Source organism: Dermochelys coriacea, chromosome 27 (genome assembly GCF_009764565.3).
Source record: "Dermochelys coriacea isolate rDerCor1 chromosome 27, rDerCor1.pri.v4, whole genome shotgun sequence".
Classification (NCBI taxonomy): domain Eukaryota; kingdom Metazoa; phylum Chordata; order Testudines; family Dermochelyidae; genus Dermochelys; species Dermochelys coriacea.
In genome coordinates, this window is record NC_050094.1 from 9,377,139 (window position 1) to 9,401,460 (window position 24,322).

Below are 24,322 nucleotides of genomic sequence, written 5' to 3' on the forward strand. Positions count from 1 at the left end.
CCGAAACAGCAGGGAGGCGCGGACGCATTTGTTGGGAGGAGGGAGGGCGCGCGCGCAACTCCTGTCGGTGTTGGGAAGGCGCGTGCGCAGCAACAGGAGCCATCCGCCAGAGTCCGCGATGAGGCCGTGTGCGCGCGCAGCCTCGATCAGGGTGCTGGAGGAGGGACAGTCAGGATATCACGCACGCGCACCTTGAAGGGAAGAGCCAGGAGCAGCAACATCCTGCTGCTTCGTGTGCTCAGCGCCTGCGCAGAACGTCGCTGCAGGGACCTGCGGAATAATGATCCTCTGCACCTGCGCAGGGAGAATTGGAGAAGGGAGACATGCTGCCAAATAGTGAGCTTTCGGCTGCTTGTATTCTCACAGGGGGCTGGCTGCAGAAAGTGTGGGGTAGGAGCCCTGGGGGAGGGGCTTTATCCTTAGCCACTGCACCTGTCTGGGCTAGGGCCCCTTTGACTTGTTACCGTGCTATAGAACAAAGCTGCCTACAGCAGTAGGGGTAACTCAGTGAAGCCAGGAGGTAAGAGTCTTGGGGAAGGGGACCAGTAGTTAAACCAGTAAGTATAATGACGAAGGGGGAACAAGCTGTTGAATCAGCAAGGAGTGAAGTGAGGGAGAGAGGTAACCACCCACTTTAAAAAAAAAAAAAAGGATTGGATGGCAAGACCAGTAGTTAAGGAGGGAAATAGTTCAGTCAACGAATTCGAGTTGGGAGAAGGGGAACAAGGATTGGCATAAGGAAAGTGAGATGACCAGCAGCTAAACCAACAAAGAGAATGTGTTGTTGGGGGTGGAAATTACCAGTATTAGCTAAACTAATGAGAATTGTGAAGAAAATGGCTAAACCGGTAGGAAATGTTAGTTTTATATCTGCTTAGTACTGTATCATATAGGTATTGATATTTCTTAGCAGAATGTCCCAGGCCTCAGACTGTATTAGTACATCATCACAGTTGATGAAGAGGCAACAACAGAGTTCCTTTTGCTCATGTTAAATATGTTTATAATATGAGGTGATTGCTAGATGTGTTGGTATTTGTTACTGGAATACCTTGATTAGTGACATACGCTATTACAAGTGTAAAATAATTATCTGCATGGCTGTGGTCTGTGAGAAGGAAGGTATTTTTGTAAAAGGAAAATTTCCTTTTTAAAATTTGTGTCACTTGATCGTGTCTTCACATTTCTGTTACCAGAGGGTGTTAGATGTGATGTGATTTTGTGATGTCGGGACATCGTCATGGCTTATGAAAAGGAATGTTTTTTTTAAACTAATGTTTGCTGGTTTCTATGTGTTGTCAGTCTGAGATGGCTTTCTGTAAGCGGTGTGACAAATTGTTAGCACTGCAGATTTGTCATAGCATTTTTTAAAATCAAAAAATCACACTGCAGTCATGGTAAATCTAGCCCATGTTATGTTATGGGTTTAGGAGGAAATGGTGTATAAAGTCACAGTGTGGGGAGGTCAGGTCCTGTCCCTGGGTTGGGAGGTCGTTGGGATGAGGGAGGTGGGAAGAGAGGTGGTTTTCAGAATGAGTGCCCTGCACTCAGCCCTCAGCAATGGCTCTTGTCCTGCAGGACTGACCCAGCTCTCTGCTCCAGCCCTTTGGTTCTTGCCACATTGTGCAGGCGGGGCGCTCCCCCTATAACGTGGCCCCCACCCTTCCTGGCCATGGTGCTGCCAGATCACTTGCCCCAAGCTATGGTAGTAAACATGGTCAGGCTGTGTCCCAGAGTTAATCAAAGACACAAAGAAAAGTCACAGACAAACAGAAAAATCACAGAAAGAAAAATCACAGTATCTGTGACAAACCTGCAGCCCTAATTATCAATATTCATGGTCATATGCTTTATAAAAATGAATAGTTTCCCTTGGAAAAGTCAAGTACAATGTATGGAAGCCTTGATTCTGTGCTTGTGTGTGTGTGTATGGTAAAACATATATATAAAAACACCAAGTGATAGGCCTGAAAATGGCTTGGTTTGATGATGTCACTTGCATCATTGTGGTTTATGGAGTGAAGATATGTGGCTATGGGTTTGGTTGTTTTATCACTGGTGTGTCTAGAGGTCTCAAACTTTGGCAGTATCAATGCATCACTGGCAGCCCGTTACTAAATCCGAAACGGTCAGTAATAAGAACAGACACACAGTATAAGCCTCAGTAACTACTGTAATATCTGATGTATGGACTTCAGGAACGCTTACTCCTTATTCTGATAAAACTGATATTGAAAAATCAACTTTTATAAACCACATATTTTACTCTTTTTGGTATTTCTATTATCAAGGTGGTGATATACTTTTTAAAGCCATAATAGAAAGTTACAAGATGGTTTTGGCCCTTTTTTTTAACATTACAATTATAGTAAATTTCTAAATTTCTTAGGAACATGCCCAATCATTTTATATGTGGTCAGTGTAGTCAGCAGTACCCCCTTCTGTAGCTGGAGCTTTATGTATGAGTCGTACTTTATATAATGGAACTTCATCTTCAAATTGTGGTGGGAACTGTAGTTGGGACACTTTTTTTGGAAACAGTTTCCACGAGTGGTACCATTGCTGAACCTCATGTTAAGGTTGTGCAGTGTCAACAATGGGAACACTTACAAAAAATTCCCACTAGCTCAGTTGAATGGATGTTAGAACTGGTCCATGATCTAATGTATATAAGGCTCTAGCCACTAGAGCCTTTTTTTTTTTTTACTATGATGTCAGTTAAACTGCTGAAAAATAAAAACAGTTCCAGCTACCAGAACCATCCCAAAATTAGTGTTCATCAGGTCAACTGAACCAGTGTTAGCCCTAGTGGAATTTTTTGGGGGGTGGGAATGGGAATGTACATTTCTGTAGCATAGCCCAGGTTTTAGAGGTACAATGTTAGATTTGTTGTCTGTCCTCTATGAATTTTCTAGATCCAAATACAATACAATTGGAGGGAGTTGGTAGCTTTATTCTTGGTATTCACCCTTTTGTTTAGTATTTGGCTCATGTGACTTGCCATTCCACTGCCTCACACATACTCTCAACCTGTACACTTCAAACTATCTGGTTCAGTTCTTCTTGGGTGTTTTATTTCTGTAAAAGTTTGACCCAGAGATGGCAAAAGGTATATTTATTGAACTAATAAGAAGCAGTGTTGATCTTTGCTTGAAAGAGTGATAGAAGGTTCAAATTGGTGTGTTTGGAAACGTGCTGATGAAGATCTTCACAGGTTTCTCTCCTCTTCTCCCCCACCCCCAACCTTTTGGCTTAGTTCTCTGCACAATTGAAGTATTACATAAAATCCTGCTGTAATGCTCCAGCCTCTGATTACTGCTGCTTGCTGTTCAGCATGAAAAGGGAATCAAACAGAAATTATTTATGAAATGATTTATGTACTCGGTTTCTGATGCATTGCTTGCTGCCTCACTTCTTATTCAGAATCTAGCAGGATGCTTCTGGGTTCTAGCATGAACAGTGAACTCAGGAGACTTATTAATGCATCATGTATCCCATGTTCTAAAGACACATGACAGTGCAAAAGGATAACATAAGATTAAAAATACTCAAGTCTGGGTTTAACATATGTCCTTTGTTGATGAGGCAATTTTAGTCTTCTATTTCAGAAACTCCTCTCCAGAGATTTAGCAGAGGTTGTCTCCTCTTCTTGGTTTCACATTCTTACTGTTGGCCCTGTACTGAACTCTGTTGGGATTGGGGGTGGAAGAAAGAGTGTTCTGTAAACCTATCTTTCTGTGCTTGTGATATGATGACTAATCAAGAAAATACATAGACGATACTGAATGTGCTGTTTACTTTATTTATTTTTCCACATTTCTAGGACAGAAAAGATGCAAAACCACTGACTGTGTAGCAAATGCCCAGGAAAGACTTGGGAGTTCATTTTTACACTGTGAGTAAATTCTGTTGCTGATTACAGGAGTTGCATAGCTACATTATGTGTGGCAGAGCTGGTCTTACAGCTTTGGGAGTGTTGGATTAATAAAGAAGCTAGCAGCACAGAAGGAATTAGACATTCAAACAATAACCCTTAACTGGTCATATTATTCTAGCTACTGCTTTGGAAGGAGCTAACAAAATATTGCTAACTGCAGTGATGCCTACCACTGTAGGAACAAGTATTAGAATTTCTATACTCTTCTGTAGACATTAGTGTTATTACTTCTTAGCCTGTCATGTGTATCATATTCTGTCCATTACACAGTACGGTTATAGTCACTTCAAATTTCATTAGTAATAGACCCAGTGTACATTTTTGGTGTTGACTATCTGTTTTTGGTACAGAAAAGGTTGAATTAATTTGACCTTCTGTATTTGACATGGTCCATCTAAAGCAATTTCAAGTGCTCTTTGACAAAGCTTCAGCTTTCTCTAATAAGTCTACATAAAGGATTTTTTGTTATATATGCAGACATTGGGAGAATGGACTACAAAATAAAAGCAGAATATTTACACTTAAAAATAGCAGGTGAACATGCTCACTAGTTACTTCTACAACCATTTTAAATATTTTGGAATCTCATTATTCATTAAATTGTCTGAAATATGGTAGAATCTGAAAAAGACTGAATTCTTGCAACTGTTATGCTTTCAGGAGCCTCATAACTCAAATGTCGTCACAGGTATAAATTTATTTAAATTATGACAAGGACTTCGAAATTATGGTATATTTAAAAAAGACACTGGGTTTGGGTCACTCTGACCCCATCACGCATTCTTCTCTGCTGGGATTGGTGCAATTAAAATTGACAGTTGTACTGCTAGAGAGTCAGACCTCTCTGAAAATCCACAATAGATGTCGCTATCAAATCTGAAATAACCCCCCACTGACAACATCTACACCAGTGGTTCTCAACCTGCGGGCCGCTTGTGGCCCAGTCAGCACACTGCTACGGCCCCTGTGACATCCTCAGGGCTATACAGGTGTGTGTGTGCGTACACACACACCACATATATATTTAATTTTTATGAGTGCGGCCCACGTAACACACAGAGAGCTGGATATGCTGCCCATGGTGGTAGGCTGAGAGCCACTGATCTACACGAATAAACAGGCTCTTACAGATAAGTGAGGTGGTAAGTGAGACAGGTGAACTGTGATGTAATGGTCTTTAGAACTAGCGCTTGTCATTTAAACATTGAAAAAACATTTTATCTTCCAGCAGAGTCAGAGAGATATAGAGTTATACCATCTTAGAAACAAAGATATAATAACAAGTTAACTGTAAACCAATGCATTTTGAGATGACACCTCTTCCCCTCCCCCCCCCTTTGAGCTACAAGTTTTGGTTGCAGCCTCCCCACCCCAACCCAGCCAAAAATAGACACGTGTAAGGCTGGGTTGCCCACTGAGGTGAGTTAGGTGGTGGAGGTGGTGCTCCCTCCCCAAGCCCCCCTAGGGGACACGCCCCACAGTTTGGAAAACTTTGCCTAAGTCAAACCCAAGAAGAGAACCGCTTGTGGTTAAATATTGCTACCCTAGGGTCCTGTCTCTTCAGTTTCAGGATTGCATTACATGACACAATAGACTTCATGTTTTCAGCACCTAAGCTTACACTGTGTATAAAGTGTCAGACCTCAAGAAGTAGTGCATAATAATTGAATCAGTATCAACCAGTCAGATAAAGGGATTTTTAGAATCCATTGTGTAGCGTTTACAAATATCTGAAAACTGTATGGCAGTTTTTAGTTTGAATTTGCCTGCCATTTTTCACACTAGCTATTAAGTGTCTGTCATTACATTCTGAAATATCTTCCACTGGGCAGAGAATCTTGTCTACCTTTTCTAGGTATGAGGAGCATAGTTAGTCAGTACAAGTGTTCGGAAGTCCAAAGGTTTGGTTGGAGTCTTGCTGGTACAGTTATGTAACTGCCCTATAGATATTTGCTCTCCTTCAGGCAAGATTGCAGTGCATTTGTATGCAAATTAAATTTCCAACTCAGAATGAAATGACATCCATTCAATTTACGCTACCTTTAGAATTAAGCAAGAAAATTAGAGTAAGTTCTACCTGACCTCCTGAATAAAGGCATTTTAAAGTAACCTTAATTTTAGTGACTGCTCCTTTTTAAAGGCAAATGGAACGTTCAAAGTATTTTGATACTGTTTATGATGGACTTGACCACTATTGTCAAGAGAGCAGAAAGAGGGTTACAAGTCCTACTGCAACTGATAGCTAATGGAAACTTTTCTTTTAACCTATGTTTAACCTGATGTTCACAGTTGTAATCTAGTCGCTGTGTTGCATGTATGTGGTTAGCAGACATCTGGTGTCTCTAGTTCTATATAACATGCAACATGGCTATATATTGGGACTCAGTGGGGTGTGAAAGAGAAGTAGGAAGATGACATACAAAAGTAAAAGGAAAAATTCATTCTGCTTTCTGTTTGAAAATTATGGAGAAATGGACTTTGAAGCCTTTTTTTAAAAAAAGAGCAAGCTGGATTGGTATGGGGCAGTCTTGAGGCTAGACATAAGAAAAAAGGAGGAAAGCTTAAGTAAAGGAGTACTTTTGGCACCTTAGAGACTAACAAATTTATTTGAGCATAAGCTTTCGTGAGCTACAGCTCACTTCATCGGATGCATTGGGTGGAAAATACAGAGGGGAGATTTATATACACACAGTGGATATGATAAAATCCATTGTTTCATGTTCTCTGTGTGTGTATATAAATCTCCTCTCTGTATTTTCCACCAAATGCATCCGATGAAGTGAGCTGTAGCTCACGAAAGCTTATGCTCAAATAACTTGTTAGTCTCTAAGGTGCCACAAGTACTCCTTTTCTTTTTTCGAATACAGACTAACACGGCTGCTACTCTGAAAGCTTAAGTGTCACTCTTTTTCCCCCTTCCCCACCCAAAAAGAATCTGACTAAAAGAATATCACAATGATCTCCATGCTATCCTTTTTGCTTTAGAAAGGTGAACTGAATTCTTTGTGCAGACAAAAACTTAAATATTTTAAAATAAAAATGGCTGGAAAATAAATTCCCCATAATTTATATCTTGGCAGGTAAGGAAAGTTCCTTATGGTTTTCCGTCCCTTTTACGAGTGATAATATCATTAATGCCAAATGTAGTATACAGATTGCAGCACCAAACTCTGCTTTAAGTGTTAATGATATAAACAGTTGCAGGAGAAATACAATAGTTTCTCTTGTGCAGTGTCTTTTGTGAAACTATCTAAAACCGCATTAAAGTAATACTCACAGAGCCTGTACTTCCTGAAGTCAGTTCTTATCTTTGTCAAGCCAGTTAGACACCAAGTTGCTTGATTAGTATCTGCAAACTTGGATCTATGTGAATGCCACAATTTTGTGTCAGTTGCAGGGTTCTTAATTCAGTTCTGAAATGTGATTATACATATAAACGTGTGGACTGGGCATTATACCCTAAAGTCTCGTTAGAAAAATTCAGGTTTTTTAGCAAATATGGGCATACTTAAGATTCATTGTAAGGAAAGCAAGACTACTGATTTGAAGTAAATTCAGGAAGTTTTGAATTGGAAAGCACTGGCCAATTTGATATTTTTCTATCTTGTGACTGATAAGGTCACATAAAAAACAAGTACATGCAACCTGGGAGAGTGCCCCCCCCCATCCCCTGGGAGGAACTCTTATGTCCTGTAAAGCAGAAGGGCCAACAAAGTGCTAGCTGATAGTAAATTGCAGAACTCTGACAAGCATAATTTCCAGTCCCTGAAAAGCTCTGAATGGTTTTGATTAATGTGACATTGAGGGGTTTTCAGTGGCAGGAGTTTGTTGTGCATCTTGAAAGCTGATGTGTGGCTGAAGGTGGTGATCTTGCAAGAGTAGAAAGTTTTGGAACAATATACTGGAACCAGAGGAAGAGGCTGCTTCTACCAGTATGTTTCCAGGCTGAGAGGCCTCCCTACCACCTTGGGGGATATTGTGGTAGAAATATGCTCTGGGGGAAACGAGTATCCTGGGCAATTTATGGACTTATACCTTTTATTAACAAGATTTTTGTATAAGCTTATATGTAACATCTCAAAGTGGCAACATCAAGTAATGAATGCGTGTACTCTGCCCACACTTGATAACTAACAGCTAATGTCTTAAAACTTAATTAGAAACCATAGTAGCATTTTGTAGATACATTCGCTCACACATTTAACAGTAACACAGAAAATAACATAGCCCAACCCAAACTCTTTATTATTTTTTGAAAGATCCAGTCTCCTGTTAAACAGGATTCTCGTTTTTAATTGACTGCCCTTTTAAGAGGTGGATTGATATGTTGGCATCCAAAGGCTCAGTGACACTTGCTTAACAAGAGAAGAGAAACAGTCTGAGAATAGTTTGTGCGTGTGCAAGAGGAAGAGAATGTAACTAGAGAGTGTCAAATAGGAGACAAAAGTGAAATTGTCTCTCTTTAAAAGCCCTTACTGTCTGATCTCAGAAATTGTGAGGGAAGACTAAATTGTGAGAGGGGAAACAGTTTTGAGAAGATTTAGGAGAAGGAGGCATTTTCCTGAGAGCGTTAAGATTCAAGTGGATGAGCATAGAAAAAAAGGCAAATACCTGGTAAAACAAAATAGTGAGTTAGCCACGGACATTCTTTAATGTTAGTGTTGAAACTTGCTTTTAACTTTGCACCATTCTTTAGGTTTTGATTTCTTTTTATTTATTTGTGAGAGTAATGATTATGGTTTTTACTTCCTACTATAGTTTAGTCCAACAAAGCAAATATCTTCTAAGTTAACATTTCATCCTTCACTTTGCCTTCTTGTTCTTAGGTCTAGAAGAGAAGCTCACAAGATTAGTGATGATACATACCATACAAAATTTACCTTTTTGCCATTAAGCGCCTGAATTATTAAAAACATTATGTTCTGGTCAGAACTTCCTCCATTCTGGTTTATACCTAGAATGCCTAAATTTTACATTATTAATGTTCTTTGTATGTTTTCACTGGCTTTGGGCATTACAGTTTTGCTATATGTTCGCTCTTATTGGTGGTTAAAGGCTTTGTGTTTTATGTGGGGTGTTTTCTTGTGGCTTGGATCCCAAATATGATTTCTACTTCTTTCTGCTTGATCTCAGTTAAGGGTATATGTCACCTCCCCAAGAGAAGGACTCAATATTTTAATTCAAGTTTACTGGAATTCTTCTGGGAGCCAGATGTCTCATTCACTGTTAATTTTAGTAGAATGTTTCTCCAGTTTTTAATGTGGTTTTTCATTTTATAATAGTGCTACTATTTGATAATATTAACTTCCTTCTCTTTACTATATAAAATGAGACTGTTGCTTCTCCACTTCCATCTGAAGGAGCCATTGACCCTATGATTTTCCTGGGCTTGGTTGTCCTGTATTGTAGTATAAAGTACTTCTAAGAGATGCATTGGACATGGTTTACTTAAAAATATGAACACATTGTTTGCCACTTTTAAAATATGACACATTCTTTATTGGACTAATACATAATCAAATCCTGAAATGCTTTGGGCCAGTGAGTCATTGCTGTGTTAGGTTTCAGAGTGATAGCCATGTTGGTCTGTATCCGCAAAAACAAGGAGTCCTTGTGGCACCTTAGAGACTAACAAATTTTTTGGACATAAGCTTTTGTGGTCTAAAACCCACTTCATCAAATGCCTGGAGTGAAAATACAGTAAGCAGTATATGTATTACAACACATGAAAATATGGGAGTTGCCTTACCAAGTGGGGGCCAACGAGGCCAATTCAATAAAGGTGGACATTGCCCATTCCCAACAGTTGACAAGAAGGGCTGAGTATCAACAGAGGGAAAATTACTTTTTGTAGTGACCTGTCCACTCCGAGTCTTTATTCAGACCTAATTTGATGATGTCCAGTTTGCAAATTAATTCCAGTTCTGCAGTTTCTTGTTGAAGTCTGTTTTGAAGTTTTTTTGTTGAAGAATTGCCACTTTTAAGTCTGTTGTTGAGTGTCCAGGGAGATTGAAGTGCTCTTCTACTGGTTTTTGAATGTTCCAATTCTTGACGTCCGCTTTGTGTCCATTTTCTTTTGCATAGAGACTGTCCGGTTTGGCCAACGTATATGGCAGAGGGGCATTGCTGGCACATGATGGAATATATCACATTTGGTAGATGTGCAGGTGAACGAGCCCCTGATTGTGTGGCTGATGTGGTTAGGTCCTATGATGGTGTCCCTTGAATAGATATGCGGACAGAGTTGGCAACGGGGTTTATTGTGTTTTTGTTGTGGATCTACAATCTATCCTGAAGGACGATCCCTCACTCTCACAGACCTTGGGAGACAGGTCGGTCCTCACTTACAGACAGCCCCCCAACCTGAAGCAAATACTCACCAGCAACTACACACCACAACAATAACACGCAGCAGCTCTGGTCCTTCCTCTTAAGGGAAAAGTGGTGCCTTCTGTTCTGTTTCCCTGCTCCTTTCTGGCCCTTTTACAAAAAAGGAGCAGTTCCTGCAACCCTGATTTCTGCCTCTTTTCTGAAAAACAGCACGTGGCTCAAGTGCCATTCTGCTCCTTTCTTCCTCCCATCTTTCAAGGGCATTGATGGCTTCTCTAGTCCAACTCTGCCTACTCACCTGGGTTTTTCAAACTCTTGGTTAGCTAGGATTTACCCAATCCTCAATCTAGTTATTGAAAAGTACTCAAACAATATAATCCAGATCCCGCATCATTACTGTAAAATGTATATTCATTTTATTTTGAACAAATGTGATGAAGAAACCACAATTTTTTTTTTTTTGTTCCATGACTGATCACAGTTTCTAGTTCCAGATTTAAAAGCTGTGATAAAATTGGTTTTGTGGACCATTCTATTTTTCTACCACATCATGCAGTTATCTTGTTTGGTGCTTGTTTGAGAGAAGACTTGAGCTCTTGCAGATTGTTTTGCAGACACTTGCAAGGATATTTCTTTAGTTTGTACTCTAATAATATTTGTTTTATTAGATGTTGATCAACTCTTCCTGAAACTCGCTTAAATAGAAGATCTATTGGAAACTAATAGAAGGAAACCAGCAGCAATACCTCAGTTTACTAGTTAGGGTTTGTTTGTTTGTTTTGTTTGTTTGTTTTTTCCTAAATGTTATAGACTTGTTCTGCCTAACATCAGTAGGCTTCTGAAAACTCCTTTTGTTAGTAGAGTTCAGTAGATCCCAAAGTTATGACATTGCAGGTGAAACAAATGGCTTTAAAATTACCCATCTCTTTGCAAAATTATTGTTCACAGAAAGTTTATAACTGAATTCTAAAAGAGGCTGCCATTGGAAACATTGATGTAGTCTTAAGATCTGACTCTTTTGTGTTCAGATCTCTCCTGGGATAAAGGTGGAACAGCCTCTTTTTCTGTACTACATATAAGACTTACCACAAAATTTTAGGGGAGTGGTAGAACAATGCAGTAGCAGAAGATAAACATCAAATTCTCTTAATATGTAGCTTTAGTTTGACATGATTGTATCTGAGCACCTCCCAAGCATTTCAAAAGAGAAATAATCTATCTTCCTATTCTGTGGGGGAAATAGTTCAGTTAGTTTATATGACTTTTTTTGTGTGGGGGAAAAATTCAAAGAAAAGCCACATCAGTGAAATTAGTTTAAAGTTTAGTTCTAAAAATGGTCAGGTTCATGGTCATTCTTGTGCTGGAGTAAGTTCATGTAGCTCAGCCCCTGTAAATTCTGTCTCCAATAGTTGCAAGCCTCCACCCCATTGTTGTGAAATGTAGCTGTTGGGAGAGATGATTTATTGGGTAACAGAAGCCAGTCCCAGGGAGGGGTTTGAATATTGGGACAGAGACCTTGAACTGGACTGTTAACTGGAAGCCCATGCAGAAGACAGAGCTGTGGGGTGATATGTTAACAGTGAGTTGTGTTCTCATTTTGGACTACTGGATTTTTTTTATAGTGTTTTGCTTCATTCCTAGATATCACTTTTAGTATTGTATTCCGAAGATCTTGAATGCATGCTGCATCATCGCCAGGTCTGTGTGCGATTGGAAGTGATGCACTTTTCTAGCCCTCTGCAACCAGTAGCATAAAGAAAACCAGAAAAAGCTCAAGGCTATGGCTTAATTTAACAACTTGAGAAAAAAGCCCTTGCTGGCAGGATTGTTATAAGGAGGCAGGTTCCTTCTTCGTACCATCGATCTCCTCAGTCTTGCCTTAGTTTAGCTTTAGTCATCTGCTGTTCACCCAGTTGTGATTTTAGTTAAACCTCAAGGAAACAAAGCTGTGGTGCTGTTTCCTTTGATGTAAAAGAGATAAGGAATTTGGTCTTGTCTGCTTACTCTTGTCTGCACACTCCAACCTATGGTGCCTCACCAGTTCTAACAAATTCATGTGACTTTTGAGAATTGAGCTTTTTGGGACTCTACAGATGGGTGCTTTGAAGGAAGAGGAGCAGTTAATAGAAAAGCTTGAAAACTTTTTTAAAAAGGTGTTTTGACATTCTTAAACTCAGCTTTTAAAGGTGGAAAACTATCAAATGAAAGCATAATGGGCTGCCAGTCTTTAGGACTGTCCAAGGAAACCCACATGTTTGGGTTCTGTCTTGATGATATTCTGGTAAATTGATCCTCTTTCCCTTCTTATGCTCTCTCAATAAAAAAAAAATAATTCTGTGTCTCCAGACTAGGTGGTGGCAAGAATTTAATGTAATGTATTTAACCAAATTACATGTGCTTGTAGCAGATTTTATTTTATGCATCTTAAAGTCACGCAGCTTCCAGACTCTCCTATTACCTCAGTAACTCAGCTGACTAGTTAATAGAGGAGGGAAGCTTCTATCGCACACTACGCCAGGGACTGTTATAGAAATGAGTTGGCATGGAGTTACTTTAAATAAATTAAAATAACAGGATGTCTATCCAATGCTCTTAAAGCACCATCAACAATACAGAATAGCATGTATGGGCAGTTGTGATTTAAGGATGCACCTTCAACTTAATCACATCTCTGAATATTTTGGACCTGGATAACTGTAACTGAAAGAAACTAGCACAAAAACAAACAAATTGTGTAGTTTGTTCACTCTTCCTCCTGTATACTCAATTTCTATTGATGAAAAAATCCTGATGTTTGTAAGGTCATTAAGTGTGTAAAGAGGAATATCATTAGCAAATGGTTCTGATTCGTTTTTACATTGAGAGACTATTGGACTGAGACTGGCAACCAGCTCAATGGAACCTAGAGTGACATGCAGAGGTTTTTGGTCTCCGAGAGAGCATTCATGTTTTGATTAATGCAAATAATCAACTGAATTTATTTTACATCCCAAATAGGGAGTGCAATGCATCAAGGTGGAATGTATTTTCCAAAGGACACTTCTCTCCTTACTATGATAATATCACTTTTCTAATCTCTTTTTCTGCCTGTGCCCATCACTATTGCCAACCTCCAAAGATTAAAAATCGAGAGATTGACCACAAAATCATTTGTGCGTGTGTTGTCTTTTGAATATTTTTTTAACTCCATCTGCCAGTCCTATGTGTTTGTAACAATTAGTGTTGCCTTCTCTTCCAAATGTATTGGGTAGGTGATTTTTGACTGTCATTGCAGGAGCTTTCACCACCTCATCCGCCTGTCGTTTGCCAAGAATTAATTTTGCCCCCCACCAGCCTCCAAATCAGTTCAGCCCTCCAGCCTCACTGCAGCACCTCCTGAGGTTCTTCACCCCCCATCTCCCAGGCCTGAAGGGTGCGGCAGCAGGGTCCCCTCTCCTCTTCCAGGTTCGGGGGGCAGCAGTTCAAGGGACTCTTCAGCCCCTTCTACCTCTTCCCATGCTTGGTGTTGCAGGGAGAGAGTGAGATGAGCAGAGGAGCCATGCTGACAGGAGGGTGGGGAAGGTAATAGTACCTTGAACTGCTTTTTCTCCTGCTGACTCCTCTTCTGTGAGCGAATGGCTTCAGGTTGCTGTGGGGATGGGGAGAGGGAGAAGAGGAGAGTTCTTCCTACATCAGTCCTGATTGGTGGCTCTGTTCCAGCAGGTGAGAAGTTGGGGAAGGCAGCCAATCAGAGGATGTTTTTCCCCCTCCCAGGCTGGGCTCAGATTCATGTTAGGGCCAGAGTTGCTCACGTAAAGATGAAGTGGACTCTAGCTCCAGACAGAATCCCAACACTGGTGGAAAAAAATCACGAGAGTTGCCAGTACTGGAACACATTGGATGCAAACTCTGTATCTGTTTGCCATTTTGATTCCCAATAATTCTTCCTTTGTACTTAGTTAAGAGGAAGAGGTCTGTCAGGTCTTCAGTGTTTGATTGTTACAGAATGCAAAGGAGGCTGAAGTGCAAAAAAAAAATAAAATAAAATTAAACTGGATTATCCAGCTCCCGTTTAGCATAAATGGATTCCTCCCTCTACCTTAGAAAAGGAGAACCCTAGCTGACATGGAAAGAGTTAAATTTCTACACATCCCAGTTCCCTTATTTCTCCATAATTTGGCATGTTTACTTCATAGAATTTTGCGCATTACTGTATTTCAGTTTTCCAGAAGGAAAAGTCTTTGGTTGTTAAAGGATGGTTTCACCTTTTTGAGACATAGCTTTATATTAGAAGGAATAGTCTGTCTAATGTGGCAAGTGCTTTAAGGTGAAAAACTATCCATTTTATTAATACAAAATGCTTGCTTCCCACAATTTCTCTGCATACCACCGTTACAAATGTTTACAAATGTCATGAACTCTAAAAATTACACAGCTAGAGGCTTACTACAAACTATTTATTCAAATCTGCCTTTTCTTTGCAGCAAGATTAGCTTTCCTATCTGGTAGGAGAAGCTGTAATAATAATCGACAGCAGCATCACTTGAACAGTCATTAGCAAAGACCATATGAAAGCTTTGCTGCTTAATCCATGGTTGCTTTCTTCTGTGTGCACTCCAAGTGGGGAAAAGCTGACATTATTTCAGTAATGTTGTTTAAGAGGTACATTTAATTCTGAAAGTTTCTTCTCTCGTTAGATAATATTGCATCCCACTTTGAGTCTATTACTTGGCTTCTTGTCTTTTTTATGGCACCAAGTTCAAGTTCTTCCTCCTTATTTTCAAGTCTGTGCATAATCTTGCTCACAGTTATGTGTCTTTTCATGTGCTCCTACTTCTTCCAATCCTCTTGTCCTGTTGCTCCTGTTTTCTCCCATTCCTTCCTCTTCACATTGTCATTCTTGGAACATCCTTCCTCTTCCTGTCCACCAAGCATTCCCCCTCTAATTAAATCCATTTTTTTATAAATCCTTCAATTAATAGTGCCTTCCATATCCTCCCTTTTGGATCATTGTTTTTATATATAATATATGGAGGGGATTGGATTGGAATCTTCTCTGGGCTGGGAATGTAACTGTTTGTAAACACCTTGTAAATGTATAGTGCCATAGAAGTGATGATTGGTGTCTAAAGAAATACAAACTGAGAAACTGTTACTTGAAAAACAACCCCTTAGAGACTTTTGGTCTGGAATGATTGATTCATTTTGTTTGGGTTTTGTCCTCTCCCCAGTTCAAACTTCCACTGTTCACAAAGTTAGTTTTTCTGCATGCTCCTCAGTAAATGGGTATGAGCTGCTGGGGTTTGTAGACACAGTCACTGGGTCAGGAGATGATCAATAGGTCAGGATGGCAAGGGAACACTTCTTCATGCTTTGAAAGCAGTCAATTTACAATTTCCCGTGAAAGTTTTTGCATCTAAAAGCAGTTGTGTACAAAGTGAGATCTATTCTGTATCTTAACCTTTGCACTGATTGTAACTAAACTGCAGAGGCAAGTGTTGCTTGCTGTCATTCTATATCCAAGAAAGGATACTGACAGATTGTAAACAGGCAGCTCACAGGGGTCTATAAGGCAGCATGAGCATTCTGCTGCTAACTCCTACGACTTGCCATTTGTTTGTGCGCCCTCCTTGTCTATCCCCTCTCTTGCCTGCCAGGGAAAAATTTGATGTCCAAACTGTTTATGAAATGTCTTCCTAAAATTTCTGTATAAACAGAAGCTGGTCCAGGCTTCATGGTGTGTTCACAGCACAAGAGACACCAGCATTGTTACTAAGCAATAGTGTTACATATTGGTGAGTATTTGTATAGAAATAAGCGCAATGAATATTCTAAATGTTTAAAGATTTTGTATACTAAGTATATTTAGAACATGTAGTTATAGATCTTTTAAAAACTGGTTTAATATCTGGCTATGTCAGAAAACTGTTTACCGTTGAATTTAAAGAGCTTGTTCCACTAATTGAAATTGGTAGACTTAAGGACATGTTTGGGCATCTTTGTGCGTTGGACGAGTATTTCTCTAGTGTGTTTTGTAAGCAAGGACAGTGGCAAGATTTTCCTACCTTTTTAACATCTGTTACTCAATTGTGTGGAGATTGTACCTGTTTTTGTTTTTGTTTTTCTTTTCTTTATGGTTTGCTACAGAGCCGATACGTATGGGTATGGTGGGTTGAGCTAGGGGTGAAGTGCACTGATCCTGGGAGACTGGCTGTCTTTAAACCATTTAATGGCATGCAGAGTGTCTTTAGAAAGATTCATATTCACAAATACCAGACTAAAACTGTTTCTGAAATAAAGAGAAATCTAGATCCTTCTCCCCCACTGGGCCTTTTAAAAAGTATGGCAATCTAGTACAAGGGTTCTCAAGATGGGGTCGTGACCTCTCGGGCTCATGAGGTTATTACGTGGCGGGTCGTGAGCTGTCAGCCTCCACCTCCAAACCCCGCTTCATCTCCAGCATTTAGAATAGTGTTAAATATTTAAAAATGTGTTTTTTTAATTTATAAGGGGGATCATACTCAAAGGCTTGCTGTGTGAAAGGGGTCACCAATACAGAAGTTTGAGAACCACTGATCTAGTAGGCCATTTGTTACAACTCATAAGAACACAAGAATGGCCATACTGGGTCAGACCAAAGGTCCATCTAATGCAATACCGTCTTCCAACAGTGGCCTATGCCAGGTGCCCCAGAGGGAATAAACAAAACACGGAGTCATCAAGTGATCCCCTGTCACCCTTTCCCAGTTTCAGGCAAACAGACTAGGGACACCATCCCTGCCCATTCTGGCTAATAACCATTGATGGACATATCCTCCATGAATTTATGTAGTTCTTTTTGAACCCTGTTATAGTCTTGGCCTTCACAACATCCTCTGGCAATGAGTTCCACAGGTTGACTGTGTGTTGTGTGTGAAGAAATACTTCCTTTTGTTTGTTTTTAAACCTGCTGCCTATTAATTTCATTTGGTGACCCCTAGTTCTTGTGTTATGAGAAGGAGTAAATAAACTTCCTTCTTTACTTTTTCCAAACCAATCATGATTTTATAGACCTCTATCATATCCGCCCCCCTAGTCGTCTCTTTGCCAAGCTGAAAAGTCCCAATCTTCTTAATCTCTCCTCATATGAAAGCTGTTCCATACCCCTAATAATTTTTGTTGCCCTTTTCTGAACCTTTCCCAATTCCAATAGATCTTTTTGAGATGGGGTGACCACATCTGCACTCTATTAGCATCTTGTCATAACTTTATTACCCTGCTTGTCTAAGCTTTATGGGGGGAAATGATATCATGTAAAATTAGCAGTTAGGTATGTAGGGCTATTTCACTTATATTTAGGTTCATGTGTTTGATGTTTAGTTTCTTTCTCTCTCTTGTATAAAGGCTACTAGAGCTGATAAAAGATAAACAATTTTCTGTAATAGGAGTATACAAATAGTGTGTGTAATAGCAAAATCTGGTAGCTTAGAGAACAGCCAAGATGGAACTTACTCCTCTCAAGAGAGAAGGTGTAGTCTATACTTTGAAAAGGGGACTGGGAGTAAGGATTCCTGAGTTTTATTACTAGCCCACAGAATTGCTTATTTCAGAGTAGCAGCCGTGTTAGTCTGTATTCGCAAAAAGAAAAGGAGTACTTGTGGCACCTTAGAGACTAACAAATTTGTTAGTCTCTAAGGTGCCACAAGTACTCCTTAGAATTGCTTATGTTTTTGAGCAAGTTGCTGATCCTTTCCCTATTGGTGAAGTGGAGATGAAACTGCTTAAATTCATTTTAGGAATCATTTTGAGATACACAGATGGAAGATAGCTATATACGTTCTTGGTGGTGGTGTTGTCTTATATCTTTGCCCCTCAAATGGCTGATACTTCAAAATGTAACTGCTTTTGGTGTTTATTACCTGGAGACTGTGGAACAAAAATGAACTTGAGCAGAAGAGCTTTAAAAAGTATTTCTGTGGAAACTGTTTAACCTTAGAGGGGACCGCTACCATTTCTGGTGGACTTTACTAGCCATTCAATTTTTTTGATCACATGAAAAGCCAAATCAGATCTATAACCCACTAAACCTCTTTTTTTAAAATCTGGAGGGGCTTGCACTGAATAATACTCAATACAACAGGCAAATAAACAATGATTCAAACTTAGATGCCTTATGACTATCAGAGATTCAGTAGCCTGCTACTTGTAAAAGAGCTGTTCCCCCTCTACCTACCTTCTGTGTTTAATTATGGAGAAACTTACTAACCCCTTTCCCAAAAATGGCACATTGACGTATATGTAGCTTTATGGCACATTTCATTTTAAACTAGCACTCTGGTCTGTAGCCTACATTTTTCAAAATGACTAATGATATTTAGGTGCCTAAATTTCTGGGTGTCCAATTTAAGTCACCTTTAAAGGAATCTGATTTTCAGAAAGTGTTGGACACCTAAAATCACTAGTCACTTTTGAAAATTTAGGACCACTTACTATAGTAAGTGGTAAGTACTAGAGGTTAATGTGACTCGTTTGCAAACTAAGAGGGCAAATAAATCAGTTCACCACCCAAACTCTCCATTCCTTTTAACTTTAAGAAAACACTTTTCCTTGTATCTAACCAGTGTAACTAATATATTCATATATATCTAGATGTATTCTGCATGATACTCTCGCATACAATTTTATCATGTTGTATCCACAGTTTTCTTCTTTAAGAAAGCAATAAAATATAGATAAAAAATTACTGTAACCAGTGCTTTTCTCCACAGTGCAGATCTGTCAAAAGCACTCTCCATATTTAGTGTAACAGAGTTGAAAATAATTTTTTGACCTCTAGGGCCTCATTTCTGTCCTCTCCACTATAGTTGGGATTCATGCTGACATGTTCCTTTTCATGTTGGCATCATCTTAGATGATGATTTTCTTAATGTCATACAAGGCTAGCAGCACCATGGCCTTGTAATGTCACTGGAAGGCATTCTGTAGAAATACTAATGTGGAGATTTCTGTTAACCTACAAGTTAATGTTTTACACTGTGGCTTCAGCAGTTGTGCTGCGAAGGGATATATAGAATACTATAAACTGCTTCTGAAGTCCCTGTGTAGAGAGGGAGAGCTATCTAGAGGCAGTAAAATGGATCATTCTGGGTTGAAGTTTAATGCTTAGCACTGAAATGTGAAATCCATATTTGTAGAGGGATGGGGAGATGTTCTTGGTGTCAATATTTAATATCAGTATCTGCTGCATTCCACAAAGTTATGATCTCTGTTTAAAAAGAAAACTAAACTGATTATTTTTTCTCTTACTGTTTCAGAAGTGTGTTGGTCTTGTCTCAGCATGCCTTGAGCCTGTAGTGCATTTTTATGATGATTGTTAACTTACAGTATTTCTCACAATGAGTTAGGAGGAAACCTACCCTTTTAAAAAAATGTCCTGCATGCAACTTCTGAACGAGGCTATTAAGGAATTAAAGTACTGTCAGTCTCTATAGAAGCACTTTACCAGTGGTGTCCAATACAAGTGAAATTAATTAGCGTGTTTGTAATCAACTTCTCCTCACTGAAGTCAAAGTGTTTGTTTCAGTCTACTGAAGCATGCTTGTTTCATCAACTTCTGGCCTGAAAATGAAAGAAGCGAGACGATAAAGTCTTAAATTACTTTTTTTTTTTTAAATTACTTAGCATCTTAAACTCTTGAAACTGAAGTGATTTTAAAAATCGAATTCTAATCCCCTTTTTATGTTGCTCTGTTTACCTTTTCCCCTTTCTTCTGATTGTATTATGAGATTAGACTGGTCTGTTAGTTTCATTTCCCGTTTCTCATACATTAGAAGAATGCTACAGAACTTGGGTTGCAAACACACTCTAGAGGAGTGCTTAAAAGTGGGAGGGAAAAACTTGGATCTCTCCCTGCACTGCGCCTCCCCCCCCCCTTTTATTCTGTATAAAGAAGGCATGAGAAGTTGTTGCTTTTTCAGAAAAGAATGGTTAGGGTGTTTCTTGTTGCTGCATTGGAATTTTAGGTTTTATCTATCCTCAGACTCTATGGTGACTGGAGATAAGTGGTGCCATTACCAGAGTCACGTGAAAGTTGAGCAATTGAGCAAGGAAGGGATGTTTAGCTACACTAGTCAAAAATGACTTTTGGTTGTTAACATGTTTAATTTCAGTGACTGATCAACGTTTTGGAGATATCTTTAATAAAGACTCAACCCCAGTACCCCTTTAATTAAGATGTGAGAGCACACAGTATACATCTTCTGAGTACAGGGGAAGTCAATAGTATGCAAGTCTTTATGACAAATTTTGAAAGAAACAATGAAGAAACACATGGATGTAAATGAGATAAAATGTAAAATGGGTTTACTAAAGTTGGATCATATCAGACTAAACTGATTTTTTGATAACTGATTTCTTAGACAAGGAAAATGTGGTAGACTTAATCTATCTTGACTTTCATAAAGCATTCCTATAGTAACACATGGGTAATTATTATTTAAGATGAAGAAAATAGGCATTAGTACAAGTGAGGAAGTAGCTAAAGGGGGAGATAACAGTGGGTTGTGCTGAAAGGAGAATCATCAGCTGGAGAGACATTACTGCTACTTCCCCCCACCCCCTTTTTTTTTTTTTTTTTTTTTTCCAATGCTACACTACACGGTGATCCCTTCCAACCACAACCACGGCACGTTTTGGAAGGTGTGGTTTTGTGACCCAGATTTCACCAAACGGTGCAGATTACTTGTTGAATTGTTTGCGGTTTAAAGGCCAGCATTGAAAACTTTCCCTGTTTCCCCTAGGTGACCCTGTGCGATATCACTCTCCTGAGGGTAACAGACGCAGCAAGGGAGCAGATGCTGCAAGTGTCTGGGTACAGACCTGGTCCTTATGCCGCAATGCTGTGTGCTGCAATGATGCCAGCAGACTTAATACTGGAGTGGTGCGGGAAAGTGTCCTACTGTGGTGGACAAAGTAAGGCAGCCCTTCCCAGAGACCTTCTGCAAAGGATTGCAGAGTACCTCCATGAAAGCTTCCTAGAGATCTCCATGGAGGATTCCCGGGCCATCCACTACACCTACTTTTTTGTTCAGATTAATATTAAAAAATAATAGCATGTAACCCCTACAGTTTGATTGGAAATGTTTACTCACCAGAGGTGCCTTCCGCAGCATCACGCTCCACTGCCAACTGTGAAGGGATGGGCTCCAGTGTTAAAAACAGTTCTTGGCTGTCTGGGAGAATGGATCCTCTGCTTGTCTGCCTCACATTCTTCTCATCAACAATGTCCTCCTCATTGTTGCTCGAGATCGCCCGGGGCTCCTGGGAGGTATCGACGGAGCCTTTTGGGGTTGTGGATGGGTTTTTTAATGATATAATCAGACTGATTTTTGTCATATTTTGGGTGTCAAATATGGCAGACACTGCTACTGAATGAAACTAATGTTGAAGAGATGCTGGAAGCCTGGAAAAGGAACTTAAATTATTATGTTGGTTGTCTTTGATTACAGCAGTGATAGTCAACGTGTCTCACTTGAGGCTCATCAAACATATCCATAATTTGTTCTTCTGCTTTAGTAAACAATTTTGTTATGGCGCATTTGATCTTGAATAAGCTGACTTCCTACACTTCTTAAAATGAGCAAGCGTCCCTTTTTAAGTTTGTTACTTAACACTTGACAGTGTTTACATTTTACATTGCAAGAATTTTTTATTAACTACAGTAGAATCCACGTATTAGCAACCTGTTGGTTCCCAGAAAAAAAGCTGATGATCTATCTAAAGGTTGCCAGTAAGAGGAAGATAGATTTGCATGGCTGCAGCTAGTGAAGGAAGTGCTAGGGTGTGCTTTCCCTGGCTGCAGCCCTGCAGACTTACCTGCAGCTGGAAGGGGAGGCTGTGAGCAGGGCAGCAGCGAGGTCTGTGGGGCTCAGGCAAGAAGGGCACATAGATGCATAGATATTAAGGTCAGAAGGGACCATTATGATCATCTAGTCTGACCTCCTGCACAATGCAGGCCACAGAATCTCACCCACCCACTCCTACGAAAAACCTCTCACCTATGTCTGAGCTATTGAAGTCCTCAAATCGTGGTTTAAAGACTTCAAGGAGCAGAGAATCCTTCAGCAAGTGATCTGTGCCCCATGCTACAGAGGAAGGCGAAAAACCTCCAGGGCCTCTACCAATCTGCCCTGGAGGAAAATTCCTTCCCGACCCCAAATATGGCGATCAGCTAAACCCTGAGCATATGGGCAAGATTCACCAGCCAGATACCCAGGAAGGAAGTGCTGGGATTTGCCAAACCTAGGGCCCAATTGCAAGAGCAGGATGCAGCACAGAGAGGTATTGTGTAGCCCTCTAGATCTCCAGCATCTGCTCCCCACGGAAAGCCCCAACATCCGGGCTTCAGTCCCCCTTCCTACTGCTGCCCCGCCTGCAGCCTCAGACAGGTTTGTTGGCCTGCAGCCAGGGAAGGGGCATCAAAAAGTTGTCAGTTGGATACTGGTGACAGGCATGTGACTTAAGTCCCATTAACATTAGAGTCAATGGGAAGGGATTGGTTCCCAGCACAATGTTGCTCTTAACCAGTTGTTGTTAATAGGATTATTATTAAGAACCATTCACTATATAAAAAGAAAAGGAGTACTTGTGGCACCTTAGAGACTAACAAATTTATTAGAGCATAAGCTTTCGTGAGCTACAGCTCACTAGTGAGCTGTAGCTCACGAAAGCTTATGCTCTAATAAATTTGTTAGTCTCTAAGGTGCCACAAGTACTCCTTTTCTTTTTGCAAATACAGACTAACACGGCTGCTACTCTGAAACCTGTGATTCACTATATAATCCGTTATTTTTGTTTTACCGCTTCCTTCAACTTCAGAGACGTTAAATCAGATACATTCATACACTGTTTAGTAATCACTAAACACTAATCTTCTGTTCACTCTGTTGACCATCAGCTTCCATGTTTACTGCAATTAGAATGAGAAACAACCGCATAGTGAATTCAGCCATATGAAAACTGAAAAATAAAGCCAGCTTTAAACAGAACTATAGTTTCAAGTGCCATGACCACCTTCCGGAAGCTTATAGATCCTTGCAAAGCAAGTCCTTGTAACATTTCCCACTCCCATCTTGTGAACATTCAATAACAGTTGAGTCCACAAACTGGCCATGCCCCTTCTCCAATCACTAGTACCTCCATCCCTTTTCTCTAAATTTCTTGTTAGTTGTATAATTTTCTCATTGTTTTTAATAAGCATAAGAACCACCCATATGTCATTACCACTTCTCTCTTAACTTTTCAGAATAATTACAATCTGTGAATGAAAGCTAGATCCTATTGTTTCTAGTATTTTTAAAAATAAAAAATTGAAATACATGTGTTAATGCAAATGTTTATGAAGTAAAGTTTTGGTGCTTTTTTTTTTTTTTTTTTTAATGAATCCTACCAACTGCCTAGGGTCCCCCCCCCTCCTCCACACAATAAAAGAAAAATCCTAATTAAAACCTAAGGGGTGCAAAACAAGTGGGTTGTTCATTTACAGAACAATTCTGGGTTTTTTTCACAACCCTGTACAGCAGCTGAGTAAATTCTGCTGACTCATCATGGTGGTTGTGGGTTGTGAACTTCACCATATAAAGGTGTGGGGGGGGAGGGGTGTCCCTCTAAGCAAAGTTTTGAGAGAAAGCTTAGGCTGAAGTTTTTTGTGGTGTTGGTGCTTCAACCACCAATAAAGCCAAACCCCACAATTGGAATAAGTTTGGATTATGTACTAACTTCTGTATGTTCTACTCAGATCAGGAACACCATTTCTCACACAGCCATGTATGAGAAGAAAATGAGGAGTAAATGTCAGGGACCTTAATTGATAGTCTAGGAGAGTCATAGAATATTAGGGTTTGAAGAGACCTCAGGAGGTCATCTAGTTCAGATGAACAACAGTAAATCCAGCTCAAGCAGGGAGGGCCGTGCCCTAGTCTAGGAGTAGGGTCCATATTCTGGTTTTGTTCCTATCAAGAGTTCATATATTGAAAGCATGAGTGAATATGGTCTTTGTCTCAGATTTCTCTCTCTCTAAGCGTATGTCTACACTTCAGT

At 39.8% G+C, this 24,322-nt stretch overlaps 1 protein-coding gene across 12 annotated transcripts in view; it reads left to right on the forward strand.

The window, feature by feature from the left end:
• The window catches only part of LOC119848895 (speckle type BTB/POZ protein), a 40,386-nt gene that overhangs the window by 512 nt on the left and 15,552 nt on the right, over positions 1–24,322 (forward strand). For 3 of the 12 annotated variants that reach the window (XM_038385254.2, XM_038385249.2, XM_038385252.2), the window contains exon 2: positions 3,824–3,895. The gene's annotated coding sequence lies outside the window, so the exon portion shown is untranslated. Of the gene's footprint in view, positions 1–12; positions 521–3,823; positions 3,896–11,766; positions 11,847–21,024; positions 21,197–24,322 lie in introns of those variants that run through there. The other 9 variants (XM_038385251.2, XM_038385256.2, XM_038385258.2 and 6 more) reach the window with 8 other exon arrangements.